Below are 15,103 nucleotides of genomic sequence, written 5' to 3' on the forward strand. Positions count from 1 at the left end.
GTGCTGGAGCTGGGGGTACTGCTACACCCTCTAGCTTGTTGTGGTTTCCATCCTATACAGGGTTTACAGTTTGGTTCAATGGCTCTCAGCATCTCCACTATACAAATTGTTCTAGCACTCCTGACCAAATCATTTTTAAGGTTCCAAAAATTGTTTGACTTTGGCTTTGCACCTGTTCTTTCTTTAAATTTCACCAGCCCTCCAGGTGTTCTCTCTCCTAGCAGCCACTACACATCAAGATAGAGCTGTTCTTTGTTACTACTGCCAGACGAGGCAGAGACAGAGCAAGAGTTTCCTAACTGACAGTGAAGGGAGTAGGGAGGGCCTCCCCCTGTAAACATAAGTTAATATTAGAACACCTGGGTTTTTTAAATCTATACTAGAGAAAATACAGGATGTAAAACATAGCTAAATTAGCAATGCCACTGAAACCTCAACTACTGCATTTCCTGACTTATAAAAATGTTAATGTTGTAACCTTAACATCAGTAAGAGTAAGAATCTGTTCCAGTATGAATAAGGGAGGCAGAATCAGGCCCTAAACTCTTGGCATGAAGTAGTTCCTGTTCAAGGAAGTTTAGAAGTTTTACTGCTAAGACTACTTCCAAGGTTGGCAGGGATTGCCTTATATGATTTATAGACAATCCCTTACAAGGTCTATCATCCTAACTCTGTCACCTCCATGCTTACTGCTTGGTAATGTCTTAGAAAAACCACTGGCCGTGCGCAGCCTTGTTTCTGGGCTCATCCTGCCTGGGGTGTGTAATGAGGGTCATGCTTGTGTGCTATGCGTTAAGGACCCATCCTTCTAAACAGGGATTGTTCTTTAGAACCACAATCTTAATACATGCCAGTAAAGTTGGGAATAAGGATTGCATAGTACTAGTTCTGACTGTTCTTTCACACTAGTTAGGCATTTACAAGATGTTTTCTGGATCATATGGAATAGTGTCTGTGCCCTGTAAGTTTTATTAGTATGTATACGTTGTATTGTCTATCCACATTAAGCTTTGACAATAATAGATGAAATGATTGTTTTATACAACTGTGGGTTTCCATCCCCTCCCCTCCAAAATGGGGTGCCCTACTATGTGAATGTCACCATGCCTCGGGAAGGCTATGGCCCCGAGAGGGGTTGATATAGTACACAGGTTATAACAGGTCTCAAGTGTCTAATTAGAGGAAAACCCCAGATAGATTAGACTGGACTGTGTGCCTCTCAGATATGAGATATTAATGTTAACTGCAAATCTAATTAGTGTATATGCTGAAGCAGGAAAAGTAATTGATTTTTTTTTATTGTTTTTTGCTCTGCTGGTGGTGGTTTTATTCCATGTTTATCACTCTAGTATCTGAGCATCTTCCAGTAATGCATTAAATATCATATGGTATTTGTTCTCTCATCCTCTCCCCCCACATGGAGAAGTGAGTGCCGTGGAGTGTTTTGGAAGGTACAAAATATCTAAATGCCTATATTACATGCTGCTATGTACTTGTTAGAGAATGCAAGGTCAAAGAAATGCTCCTTATACTTGGAGCGGAAGATGGTAATATTTTGTGACCGTTCTTTAGTTCCTGTAGAAGTTCATTACAGTCTTGGACCAGCCTCCAAGAAAGCTCTGTCTGCCACACAGATAAACCTTACCCTTGTGGTAGAGAGTTCTACTGTGCCTGATAAGTGGAGTTGCTAACCATGGTATTCACCGTGAAGCTTTAGATCTTTTGGGAGTGCTGGACTGAGGTCACGGAATGTCTTGAAGATAAGGATCAGGACCTTGAATTTGAATTGATATTCTATATCGATATAGAATTCGATATTCTATGCGAAGCCAGTCTAGGGAGTTTGCAGTAGCCATTGTTGCTGAAGAGATGCACTATAGTGTTCTGTAGTAGTTGGAGTTTCCCAAGGGCTGAAGACTTCATGCTGATGTTTATAGGTGACAAAAGTGGATATAACTGAGTCCAGATAATCATCCGCCAGGATAGGATGGAGTCTACTAGCCAACCAAAGATGATAAAAAGCATTACTCATGGATGTTGCTATGAGAGAGCTTGGCATCAGGGAGGAATCTAAGAGCACTCCTAAGATATAGACTGAATTGACCAATTGCAGGTGTACACCCTCAACCAAAAGAGACTGCAGCATGGCTGCAAATTCCTTAAAGTGCTTCCCTGTCTCTACCAACATCATTTCTGTCTTTCTTGGGTTCATTTCATCCAGGAGCAGACTTTATCCAAACGGTGGGCCTTCTTGAAAGCGGTGCAGTCATTTGTCAGTGAGGACAAGTAGAACTGTGTGTCACTGCATATTGCTGGCACTTAAATCCATGTTGTCTGATCAGTTCACCTACTGGCTGCACGTAAATGTTGAAAAGGACCAGAGAGAATTTATCCTTGTGGAACTCCACAAGGGAGGGGTCTGCTAGTGGAGGTGCAGTTTCCTATCGTTACTCATTGGGCACTTCCCTCCAGGAAGGACTCTCACCATTTTAGCATGTTATCTTGGATCCCTGCCAGTATCTTATGGTCACCAGCATCAGATGCTTCAGAGAAGTCCAGGAGGATCAGATAGGATGTCAGCCCTCTATCTATTGACAGTAGAAGATCATCCATCAGTGCCACTAAAGTGGCTTCAGGTACTGGCCTGACTCCAGCTTGTGCTAGGTCTAGGATATTTGCTTCTATTAGATGTAGATGAGCTTGTTAGTTGAGCTTTGGCTAGCTTTTGTGTGATCTTGCTTTGTAACAGGAGACTTGATGTGGGCAGTAGTTGGCTAGCACCAAATTTAATTCAGGGAATGCCACTTCTAATGGCACTGTACCTCCATAACATTGCAGTGCAGCATCTCCATTGTGTCTGAGCCCAAACCCTGATCTGGGATTTCATCCATAAATTTGAAGCTCACTAGTGAGAATGCAACCATCTGATGTGTAGTGACATTCTTTCAGTAGCTGTGTAATGAACTGCACCAACAGCAAGCCTGAGTTTCTCATTAAACATAGTCGATTATTTGTATCAATTTGTGCTGTGATCTTGACCTCTCAACCCAGCAGGTTTTAATTCATGCTCCGTTTTAGGATGGAGGCTTTTCTTATCCTCAAAGAAAATCTTTGGATGCTGCCAGAATTGGTGTTTATAATTCAGTATATGATACACTTCCCTGTGAGTCAGCACTAAATCAATGCCCCAGCATGGTGTTACATGACTATTGGTAGATGCTGACTCTCAGATGTTCAGACCTCTTCTCCCCCCCGCCCCTCCTGTTCCCGTGAACATCAGACAGCGAAGTTTTTCCCAATTACTGATGTTAAAGATCCAAAGGCACTTTTCACATGAGTAGTTAGTTGTTCTGAAGTCCTAGCCAAATTTAAAACCTGATATTAGCTTGTTTACCAAAATTTACCCTGGAAGTTTCAGCTGAATACAATCTTCTTCGTCTTGCCTTAAATTTGTGTAGTTCTACAGTGTGCTGCTAAATATCTACTGTGTTCCATTCTAGAGGTGATTATATTTCAATGGCAGGTGAAATTATTTGTGCATGGTTGAATAGATTGCTTGCATGTCTTTTTTTTTTTTTTTAAAGTTGTGAAGTATTTTGGGATGAGAGGCACTATTTGAATATACGACATTACTGATGCTGCTATTTAGAGTTCTGAATAACTGGAAAATTATTTAAAACATTTCCCACTGTTTTTATATTTTCAATGGTTACCATTGTTGGTATAGGCCAAGGAAAAAATGAAACTTTTTTTTAAGAAAGAGACTGAATATAAAATCAAGCCTGTCAGCTTTATTTTTTTCTGAAAACAGGACTACCTTTATTTCCAAGAAGATTAATAACCTTTTTCCTGACTTTTTATTTTATGAAAGCCAATAAATTGCATTTCATTGGAGTCTTATTTTCTGTCTCTATCTTAAAAAAAACCATTGTTCTCCTTTTATCCTCTGTCACAGGGAAGGATAATTTTAAAGGTTCAATGCATAAATGTTTGTGGGCACAATGACTTGATAACTCAAATGCAAACATTTATATAGTTAAACGTTCCATCTTAAACACAGAATTGAGGTCATTTTTTAAAAGGTGAAGGATCCAAAGATGAATCCTCAAATCACATTAATCTTTAAAACTCAGTATGTCAAATACTATCCTATAATTCAGTGTTTCCCAAACTTGGGACACCACTTGTGTAGGGAAAGCCCCTGGCAGGCCGGCCAGGTTTGTTTACCTGCCGTGTCCGCAGGTCCGGCCAATCGCGGCTCCCAGTGGCCGCGTTTCGCTGCTCCAGGCCAATGGGGGCTGCTGGGCATACTGGTTGCCACTTCCAGCAGCTCCCATTGACCTGGAGCAGTGAACTGCGGCCAGTGGGAGCCGTGATCGGCTGGATCTGCGGACGCAGCAGGTAAACAAACCAGCTCGGCCCAACAGCGGCTTTCCCTACACAAGTGGCGTCCCAAGTTTGGGAAACACTGCTATAGTTTTTTGGGGGATATTTGCTAACTCAAGAAAGCAGAATTTTCTGAGTTTCCTGGCCTCTGTGGTGGTAGATCTAATTGTGAGTAGGCTTTTATTCAGAACAAATATACTGTGTGTTGTATGTCTTTTTGTCAAACTTTCATTTAAATTCAAATTCTTTCTTTCCTTTTTACGATATACCTGTGCCTCCTAGGGCTTTAGGCAACTCTCAGATTCCAGCTGGCACAGGATTCCTGTGGATTCAAGATGTCCTTTTGTCTTGTTTTTGGTTGAAGCTCCGTGAACCTCCACAAGATTCATATGAAGAGATGAAATTCACTTGGACCTCTTCCTCACAGACTCCCAGCCTCTAAAAAAGCATCAGCTGCCCCTGCTAACTAGCTTTTCAGGCCAGAAAGGGTCTTCAGTGGAATGAGCTTGCCTGTTTGCTTTCCCTGCTACCACTAAGTCAGCAGTGAAAGAGTTAGGAAATATCTTGTTACTGTCTGTGCATGTGGTACTGAATGTTCCAGGCTGCACCCATCATACTCTGCCACCAGCTATCAAGGAAGCTGCAAAAGTGGAGAGGTTGGGGAAGTTTAGCCAGATCTAGTGGGGACTAGACGCTGAGTCTTCCCCAAGGGTCTCTTAACCTGATTTAAGTTGGCATACTTCAGCCCCAAATTTTCACACTGCTGTAGCCAGTAGATACTTGTTCACCTATAATATTCATTTTAAGTGCTTTGAATTGCATTATCTAAGAATCAAGAGCTCATAACAGCTAATCCTGAAAGTAGTATAACTCAGTCAGTGATAAGTATCTCATAATATGTTCACGATTATTCAAAAAGTTCATTTAAAAATCCATAATGAGAGACAATGGAGAAAATCTGCAACTCCGTGGAGCTCCTTCAGTTTTGGTTTGCAAAAGTCCTGGATTTCCATTCTCACAAGATGAATCTTCTCAGGAAATTCAATTTGCAGGTGTTGGTTGACCCTCTTCTTACTCTCTTTTTGATTTAGGAACTAAAAGATTCAACACAAAACTCAAAAATAACAGATGCATCTAATTAGAGCCATCATAAAATTGTTTCAAAATATGACCACAGGTCACTTTCTTAATTCTGAACTGAAATCCTAGTGATAAAACTTGCTGATTTTTTTTGGGTGACCTTGTCACTGAATCTCTCACTTTACTGGCTGGAGTCCAAACTGAGCCCAAGTTTATCTAGTTTTGGCTTTCATTATGTATTACATAATTGTTTCTTCCCCCCCCCCCAAATACAATCTGGAAGTATTGTAGAGCATCTTTGCAAAATGCTGGACATTAGTAGAGACCAGGAAGAATAAACATGTTAGAAATCAAAAATAATTTAGAAAACGGATGAGACCGTTTGTGCTCTAATCTGAAAGAACCCCCTTCAGGGAACTGGCAATAAAATATGTTCTACTAGGCATGTTTCATACTTAATTTTCTATTTCTGGAGATTAAAAACAGTTCATTCTACCATATATAATTTTCATTTTTGCAGAGGCACAATGAAAGTAGTTATTTGAATAATATGAATAAATGAATATATTCACTTTCCGCTGCTGCCAATGGCTATGTAAATGTTACCTTCACAGATACCTTTAAAGATATGCTGGTACATTTGTTACTCCTGTCTGGATCATTTATCCCCCTTACTCGGTGATTTCATATGTAAATATAACCTTTGCACTTCCTTCCATTTAATTAAGCTGTATTGTATGTGGTTCTCTTCTCTAATGTTACCTCTATATATGAAGTCATTTGTTTGCATGATTTTTTAGTTTCTTAACTTGCCTTGAAAACTTCTTACTGAAAAAATGAACATATTCGATTAAATAAGGTGCAGCTCTATTGTAATTTACCCCTATTTAAGTTGAGTATGTGGCTTCCTAAACTGCATACTGAAAGGCTTTCATATCAACCTTGAGTAGAACTACTTCCTATTATATTGACTTGTTCACCTTGCTCATTATTAACCTACCCAAAGGGAATTCATGAAGAAGAAACACAGGGTCCTATGTCTCTAGCATTAGTGCCACCCACTCCTGTTTTTAGTTTTTTAAGTATGAGTCAGAGAACACATTGGAGAGACATATAAGAAATCCCTGAATCTATGGTTCTGACTGTACACTAGTTGAAATTGTATTAGCAGCAAGAATGGTTTTGGCATGTTTTTCCTAATCAGTGTAAGAACTCTAAGTACTGTGCAGGTCAACCTGTAAATGGCTCATAGAGGTGGTCGATAGAACAGTTAATGCAGTTCTTAAGATAAATAGCCCTCTTTATACTGATTAGGAAAACACATTGCTAGCAGTTCTAAATGTAGAGTGACAAGGACTACCATATATACTTTAATGTATGAACTTCCTCCCCTATTTATTATCTATGTCTTCCTTTAAAAAATGATCCAGGTGGTTCAGCAAGCGCCTACCTGATACAGAAGTGCTAATGAGAACATAATGATATGGCAGTTCCTAAAGAGCCACTGTCGGGTCTGAAGACCTGCAGGAACAAGTCCTGCCTGTGATCTTTCAGTTTCACAAGAGTAAAGAGGACCAGCTGGTTAGTGGCACCATATAGCACACAGCTCTTATAAACTATGCATGCTTCTTGGGCCCAGTGACTCTGTCAAACTCTGCAGAGATAAGGGGAGAATTGCCAGACCCAGGGATTGTGCTCACTGAGGATCTGACCCATTTTTATCTAATGCAAATCTGCCTGTGGATTTTTCTGTTCTTATGGTCTACTCAATATTTTAGATGAGAAGTTAAGTTAAGGACTATTATGAAATATTTCCTTCCGTCTAAATACCTGCAATACTAGAGTAAGAAACCAAACTATGCTGCAGACTTTTTTCTTCTGCTTTTTTTATATTTTCATTGATAAAATGGTCAGAGCTTAAACTCATAAATCTTCTTTTCAAATCCTTTTGGCTTCAGTGGGACCAGGATTTCACTCCATTGGAGTTTTGCCATTGACTTTAATAGGGCTAAGATTTCACTTTCTCCATTTAGTAGTAGACTGGAGACCATACTCAGGCATGTTTGTGTCTCTTTGGATCTGGGGCAGCCTCATTTCTGGTGCTACCGGGTCAGTTATGTTTTGGCGAGTTGTTTTGAAGGATGAGGATCAGTACTTTCTGCCACTTAATGTTCCTTTGTTCTGTAACTGGGTACAAGGTTTAGGTTCAGCAAGCAGAATAATTTGACACAGGAATCACAGGCCCAATATACTCTGCACTCCTAGTATTCTTCATCCATAGATTTTTTTTGAAGTGCTTCACAAAGATAGTAAAATTCTCCCTATTTGTATGGGGGAAAGTAGGCATTGAAAGATCAAATGAGTCACCTAAGCTTACCTAAGTGAGTCAATAGCAGTATTGCAAATAAAATATAGGTCTCCTGACTCTCACGTCTTTGCTTAACAGCAGCTGCTAGGAGTATGACCCAGGACATAGGTTCAATCTGCCAAACCTTCCTCTGAATGCTTGCGGACAATCATTACCTCCTTATTCTGAATAAACAGGTCTTGTCCTATGTAACCAGAAGCTTCTCTGTTTTAGGAGCTTAGATTTCAAGGGCCCTCCTCCAAAGAATCCAACACACAATAGCTGAGGAATCCTGCCTATGGTTTACGTACAGATTCACAAGCTGCCTTTGGCATGAGAGTACATCAGAATTACCCCATTTTAAAACAAATATTTTATTCACTGAATGGGACCTTGCCCCATCACAGCATTCATCTAAAGATATGTAATTACTCTCTCAAACTTGAACAGCATGAAAGTAACTCAAGATGTTCCAGTCTTTGCTTGTTTGGAATCCTGCCCACAGATCACTACTAACGGGCATGTCAGTCAGAGAGTAGTGTGCACAAAATTAAATTTACTGGCAATGACTTGTATCACCTGCTCCAGTCCTACTGGCTTCTATTATACACAATTGAAGTTTTCAGGCTGCTTAGTGTACATCCTGGCAATCCACAACTAACCTGCTGGCCTTCAGGAGTCTTCAGTGGCCTTTTAATACAGTCTGTAAATTGTGTCCAATATGCTAATAACTACTAAAATAGTTTGGGGTTTTTCATGAATTAAATCATCCTATTTCTTTTAAAACAAAAATTAAAAAGGGAGGCTTAGCGATTGTGTGGGGAAGGTGGAGACATAAAATATTGAATTTCATGTTTCCCCCTCCCCCCTTGCACTGTATCAAATTGTCTATTTTTCTATGTTAATCAGGCCCATGTAGTCAGCAGGTCGGGGGAACACAGTATATGATGAAGACATTAATTGGATGCCACAAAATCAGCAGCAGAAGAAGCTAGGAACAATGTGGGATTAGTTTTAACATATGTCCCCTTATTCATGAGCAGTTGTATAATATGGCCCATTTCTTCTAGTTGTGTCCCTCAACCCATGAGTTCTACCCCCATCTCTCTAAGTGGAGTCAAAGCTAGTTAACTTTCCTCCAAGTGACTAAGAGTACGTCTACATTTAAAATGCTATAGCAGTGCAGCTGCAGCGCCTCAGTATAGACACTACTTATGCCCACGAGAGGGTTTCTCCTGTCAGCCTATATCATTCACTTCCCTGAGAGGTAGTAGCGAGGTCAACAGAAGAACTCTTCCACTGACCTAGCATTGTCTACACCTGGGTTTAGATCAGCATAGTTGCATCTCTCAGGGCTGTGGATTTGTCCCACACCGAGAGAGATCTCTATACCAATGTAATTTCCCAGTGTAGACCAGTCTTGAGTAGAAGACTTAGCTGGGCTGCCTGGCTCTGATGAAATGGAGATATTGAGCTCAGTATCATTTGAGACATGCAGTTCTTCTATCTTTGTCAACATGGCATCTCGAACTCTAGAAAACTAACTTGCCTTTGAAGAGGGAAGATATTTTGAGATTGCTGTAGCTGGGTGTTTATGAAAACCATTGGCAGTAGGGTGCTTGTCTGGCCTTTCTGAGGGGACGCCCATTTGCTCTTCTGTAGATATGTCCATCAGTGTTGGTTACTCTAGTACATGTAATCACATGCTGCAGTTGCTCTTACTTTGCATTTGCCTATTTCTTAGGGTATGTCTACACTACAAGACTATTTCGAATCAACTTAATTCGAATTTGTGGAATCGACCTTATGAAGTTGAAGTTGTGTATCCACACTAAATACACTAATTCGACTGTGTGAGTCCACAGTAACGGGGCCAGCGTCGACTTTGGAAGCAGTGCACTGTGGGAAGCTATCCCACAGTTCCCGCACTCCCCGCTGCCCATTGGAATTCTGGGATTTCCCCCCAATGCATGCTGGGGGAAAAATGTGTCGAGGGTGGTTTTGGGTAACTGTCATCATTGAACCGTCAATCACGCCCTCCCTCCCTCCCCGAAAGTGCCTGCGGGCAATCTGTTCGTGCACTTTTCTGCTCAGTGACAGCACGGGCGCCACAGCACTGCGAGCACGTAGCCCGCTGCAGTTATGGCCGTTGTCAACTCCTCGCACCTTATCGTCCACCTCTTCCACAGTCAGCTGCTGAGAAATAGGGCTACTTTTCAATGGTGCTGTGAGCACTGGTGGACCATGGGGGACGTTTTACCAACATCAACGTCGGGTGGCCAGGCAAAGTTCATGACGCGCGTGTTTTCAGGAACTCTGCTCTGTTTAGACGCCTGCAGGAAGGTAGCTTCTTCCCGGACCACAAAATAACTCTTGGGGATGTGCAGATGCCTACAGTGATCCTCGGGGACCCAGCCTACCCGCTAATGCCCTGGCTCGTGAAGCCCTATGCAGGCGCCTTGCACAGCGACAAGGAACTCTTCAAGTACCAGCGAGCAGCGTGACCTGTGACTGTTCAGTTTCTTTACAGAGAAGCTGAACCTGCCCCTGTTTCTTTACCAAGTTACTGTTGACTAGCATCTGCAGTTACATACCCCGTCCACCCCACTTCCCCCACTTCCAACACACGTTTAAAAATAAAATACATGTTCCACTGTAACTTTACAAAGGTTTCTTTATTGATGACTTTGCATTAAAGGGTTGAAACTGGGATGCAGACTGTGCTGGGTAGGGTGTGCGGTGATGTAAAGACCACCTCTAAACTCGAGGAATGACAGGCTCCTGCTCCCAGAGCGGTTTGCAGTGCCGGACTGGTTGTTTCAATGGAGCCTGCCATCCTTCCTTTTTGGGACTCTGTGTGCGGGGGCTATGTGGCCTTGTGGCGGGGGAGGACGGATATAGATTCCTCTGCTGCGTGGCTCTGTGGTCCAGGACAGGGACCGTTGCATGAGATCTGTAACCACCCTCCCCCGCTACAAAGTCACGTACCCCCCCACCCACACAGAACCTGCAAACCACCTCCCATACCGACCAGGGTGCCTACTGACTGCACTGTGTGTGTGACCTGCTGCTGATCCTGCCCCTGTCTCTGTACCCTGCTAAAGGTGACTGTCCTATGCAATACCCTACCCTCTTCCCCACCCACCCACCCACCCCTTCAAATGCAGCGTTGTGTAAAAAACCATGACAGAAACAGTAATTAACAGCAAAGTATTTTTAATAATTAACCAGACAGTCAGGGGATGAAACTGGGATTGGGGCTAGGGTGAGTCAGGAAGGGAAGGAATTCTCAAAAATTAGGGTATGAGAGCTTTTGGGTACTTGAGCACTCTGCTGGGGTGCAGTGACAGTTTTCACGGCCCCTGGCGCCACTCCTTCTGGTTATTTTGGGTGATGGGAGGTATGGGACTTTGTGGCGGGGGAGGGCGGTTGCAGATACACTGCGGGGGGGCTCTGTCCTCCTGGCTGCGGTCCTGCAGAACATCCACTAGGCGCCGGAGCGTGTCCGTTTGCTCCCTCATTAGTCCAAGCAGCGTTTGAGTCGCCTGCTTGTCTTCCTCACGCCACCTCTCCTCCCGTTTGCTGTGTGAGCACTGGTACAGAGAGAGGGTCTCCCTCCACTGGCTCTGCTGGTCTGCCTCGGCTCGGGAGCACCCCATAACTTCAGCGATCATCTCGTCCCGTGTCTTTCTCTTTCGCTGCCTAATCTTTGCCAGCCTCTGTGAGGGGGATGCTGTGGCAGGTCTGGAGACAGTCGAAGCTGTGTGATGGGAAAAAGGTAGTGAATTCCTTGCAAAGATACATTTTTCCGAACAATGAACACAGTCTAGTCTGTGTCTCTGAACAACACCATGCACAGCACCTATCTCGTCCGCACTCCTGCAGCAGGCAATCCTGAAAGCATAAACTCTGCCCCTGTTCCACCCCATCGCAGTGTCCCCCAACCCTTGCACTTCTGGGTTGAGATCCCAGTGCCTGATGGTGCAAATTTCATTGTCGCGGGTGGTTCTGGGTAAATGTAGTCAGTCATTCCTTCCTCCGGGAAAGCAATGCCAGACAATCATTTCGAGCCCGTTTTCCCTGGATTGCCCTGGCATACGCCATAGCGTGGCAACCATGGAGCCTGTTTTGCCTCTTGTCACTGTCACTGTATGTGTACTGGATGCCGCGGACAGAGGCGATTCAGCAGTGCTACACAGCAGCATTCATTTGCTTTTGCATGACAGCAGAGATGGTTATCAGCCATATTGCACCATCAACCACGCCAATGTAAATTGGCAAGGTGATGATGGGTAGCTGTCCTATTGCACTATACCTTCTGCTGCTGTCATAGGTGCCCCTGGCCGAGATCAGCCGGGGGCGCAAAAGACAAAACTGGGAATGACTCCCCGAGTCAATCCCTCCGTTATGGTATCTAAAAATAGAAACAGTCCCGCCTAGAATATGGGGCAACTGTACTAGGGTTGCAGTGTATCAGAGAACTACAGAGCACAGCCGCTCTGTGTCAGATCCCGCAGGAATGACGAGCTGCGTGCCATTCACAGAGGGTGCCCCTGCAACAACCCTACCTGTTGCTTCCCTCCTCCTCCAGCCTTCCTGGGCTACCGTTGTAGTGTCCCCCCATTTGTATGCTGAAGTAATAAGGAATGCAGGAATAAGAAACAGTGACTTGTTAGGGAAATGAAATGAGGGTAAGGCAGCCTCCAGCTGCTATGATAGTCCAGGCAGTACAGAATCTTTTCTTTACACATGAAGGGCGGGGGCTGATGGAGCTCAGCCCCCTGTTGCTATGATGAAGACGGTTAGCAGGCCGTCTACTTATGGGCTGATGACGAGGACAGGTAGCAGTCCTATTGCACTACACCATCTACCGCAAGGCTGATGATGAGGACGGGTACCAGTCATTTTGCACCGTCAGTCACCCATGAGGCGGGGGAGGGGGGGGAGGATGCTACCGTAGCGTGCCGCAGCATCGCGTCTACCAGCAGCATTCAGTACACATAGGGTGACATTTACAAGAGTCAAGAGACGATTTCTTTCCCTTTTCCTTCTGGGGGTGGGGGGTGGCTGTACATTGACGAGCTATGCCCTGAACCACCGCGGACACTGTGTTTGACCCTAGAAGCATTTGGAGCTCAGCCAAGAATGCAAATGATTTTCGGACACAGCAGGAACTGTGGGATAGCTTGCGTCCTCATTTCCCCCCCCCCCCCTCCATGAGCGTCCATTTGATTCTTTGGCTTTCCGTTACGCTTGTCACGCAGCAGCGTGCCGACTCTCTGCTACGCCGTCTGTCCGGAGATTTTTTAAAAATACTTTGGACCAGGTGTAACATTACGGTAATTTTCCTAATTAGATGCAGGAGTCGCCGAGCGAGATCACCCTGAGGAGGGTCACTGAAGGAGATAGAGAGCGCATGCTGCGTGAAAGCCAGCACAAACCAGGGGCCTATGCAGCCGTGCTCGGGGAGGCAATGCTCCCTGAGTACCTCATGAAAGCCTGGCGCGGAAAGGTGTGCTACCACGGAGCACCCAATAAGGCAGCTCTCCCCAGGAACCTCCTGCGGAGGCTTTTCGATTACCTCCAGGAGAGCTTCGTGGAGATCTCCCAGGAGGATTTCTGTTCTATCCCCATATATATAGAGACCTCCTTTACACATAGTTCAGATTCCTGTTCCATTAATAATAAAAGTTTACATGTTTAAAGCACTTACCGACTGCTCCTTCCCCTGATTCAGGGTCCGGGTTAACGGCCGGGGAGGGTTGGTGGGGGATCTCCGTGAGGGTGCTGAAGAGATCCTGGCTGTCGGGGAAACCAGCGTTGTAAGCGCTGTCGCCTGCCTCGTCCTCCACAAACCCTTCCTCATCTTCCCCGTCCGTGAACATCGCCGAGGAACTGGCCGTTGACACTGTCCCATCGTCAGAGTCCACGGTCACTGGTGGGGCAGTGGTGGCAGGCTCCGTAGCGTCCGTTTGCCGCTTTGATTTTTTGGTAGCCTTGTCTGGGGTCCTTGATTTTTCACGCGGCGCTGCGTTGCATCCCGCCTGTATCCTCTGTCTCTCATAGCTTTGGAGACATTCCCATAGGTCTTTGCATTCCGTTTGTTGGAGCGCAGCTCCGAAAGCACAGACTCCTCACCCCACACACCGATCAGATCCAAGACTTCCCGGTCAGTCTATGCTGGGTCCCTCTTTCTATTCAGAGATTACATGAACTCCTCTGCTGGAGAGCTCTGCATTGCTGCCGGTGCTGCTGAGCTCGCCCCGATGTCCAACCACGAAATGAGATTCTAACTGTCCAGACAGGAAAAGGAATTCAAATTTTCCCGGGACTTTTCCTGTATGGCTGGTCAGAGCATCCAAGCTCGGACTGCTGTCCAGAGCGTCAACAGAGTGGTGCAGTGTGGGATAGCTCCCGCAGCTACTAAGTTCGATTTGCATCCACACCTAGCCTAATTCGACATAGCCATGTCGAATTTAGCGCTACTCCCCTCGTCGGGGAGGAGTACAGAATTGGAACTAAAGAGCCCTCCATGTCGAATTAAATGGCTTCCTGGTGTGGACGGGTGCACGGATAATTCAAATTAACGCTGCTAAATTCGAATTAAAGTCCTAGTGTAGACCAGGCCTTAGAAAGGAGAAGCTGGTGTTTCTGAGCCCGGTGTTTCTGATTTATTTTCCTTCCAAGAGTGCAAGGCTGACATGAATGCATGAAGGGGCATATCCTGCTTCTGTGGTTGCAGAAAATCCCCTGGCACCAGAACCAGTATGGTTCTTCTGTCTCAGTGGATATGTGTGAGAAAACAAAATCCCAGGGGAATCTTTGTGCAGCATGGAATTTAGCCCTATGGGAGCAACTTACAGAAGCCCCTGTACAAAGCTATGAAACAGTCATAGAATATTAGGTTTGGAAGGGACTTCAGGAGGTCATCTAGTCCAACCCCCTGCTCAAGAAAACAGGGCCAATCCCCAGACTGATTTTTGCCCCAGATCCCTAAATGGCCCCCTCAAGGATTGAGCTAACAACCCTGGGTTTAGTAGGCCAATGCTCAAACCACTGAGCTATCCCTCCCCCCTGCAGATGCTCCTCCTCCATTTTCTCTGTTTGCAGCTGAGGTCAATGGAGCAACTTTGCTGCCTGGAAGGAAAGGATTCCAACCTCCAACAGGTCTCTACTTGGACTCGGAGCTGCTATCCAGGGTTTGTCTATATGCACAAACTATTTTTTGTTCTCTTTTTATAGCTTGGTGGAAAGGAGGTTAAAAGAATTATCTAGTTGTTGTTTTTTAAT

The sequence above is a fragment of the Mauremys mutica genome, chromosome 9, assembly GCF_020497125.1.
Source record: "Mauremys mutica isolate MM-2020 ecotype Southern chromosome 9, ASM2049712v1, whole genome shotgun sequence".
Classification (NCBI taxonomy): domain Eukaryota; kingdom Metazoa; phylum Chordata; order Testudines; family Geoemydidae; genus Mauremys; species Mauremys mutica.